We start from the raw sequence: 775 nt of genomic DNA, 5'->3' as shown, positions 1-775 counted from the left end.
AAAGTAATCAGATTACAGTAACGCGTTACATCTCTGGTAGTTACTTGGCAGAAAAGATCACATCTGTTTCTTGTACTTTTCCCATGGAGTGTAGACCGAGTTTCTGACTAAGAAACCTTAACTACAGGTTCAAAGGTGAACTGGCACTCTACAAACATACCAAACTATAAATAGAGTTGAAGATTTGGAATACTTGGACAGTATGCCCTTTCAAAAACTCTGACAGCCTTTTCAGGTGTTTTTTGTTTTTTTTGGTTCTTTGTTTTCTTTGATCCATTTTTCTCACATAGAATTTCACTTTCAATAGATTGTTGTATCTAGATAGTCACACTTGATGATATCACTGGTAAAAGAACCCTGAAAAAAGAGCAGAGACAACTAATCAAATAACAAATCAAACCCACTGACAGCATCTTCGAGGACAGACCAAAGTTTATCAGCTTAGGATCATTGAGATCAAAGTGAGCTTTGGTTGTACACACAACTGAGATTTTTCCATGCTTAATTTACGTGCTGTGCTCTTTTGATAAGCTAGAATTCCCTGCCTAAACAAGTTTCTAATTTCAAACAATATACAGAACTCACTGTACTTCCATGGAGCTTCACAATAAATTATTGGGGTATTCTTTGAAAAATGAAATGAGACATCATCAGATTTATGTGCTGCCACAATACATTTACCTATGACAAAAACAAAAGTGGACCTTTTAGTGCTCTGATATCTCATATATTGCCCCTACACTGCTTTCAGCATAGTTTGTTTGAAACAAAATTT

The sequence above is a fragment of the Pundamilia nyererei genome, unplaced genomic scaffold (assembly GCF_000239375.1).
Source record: "Pundamilia nyererei isolate P.nyererei 1_Seehausen unplaced genomic scaffold, PunNye1.0 scaffold00124, whole genome shotgun sequence".
Taxonomy (NCBI): domain Eukaryota; kingdom Metazoa; phylum Chordata; class Actinopteri; order Cichliformes; family Cichlidae; genus Pundamilia; species Pundamilia nyererei.
Note: the sequence above shows the minus strand (reverse complement) of the source record.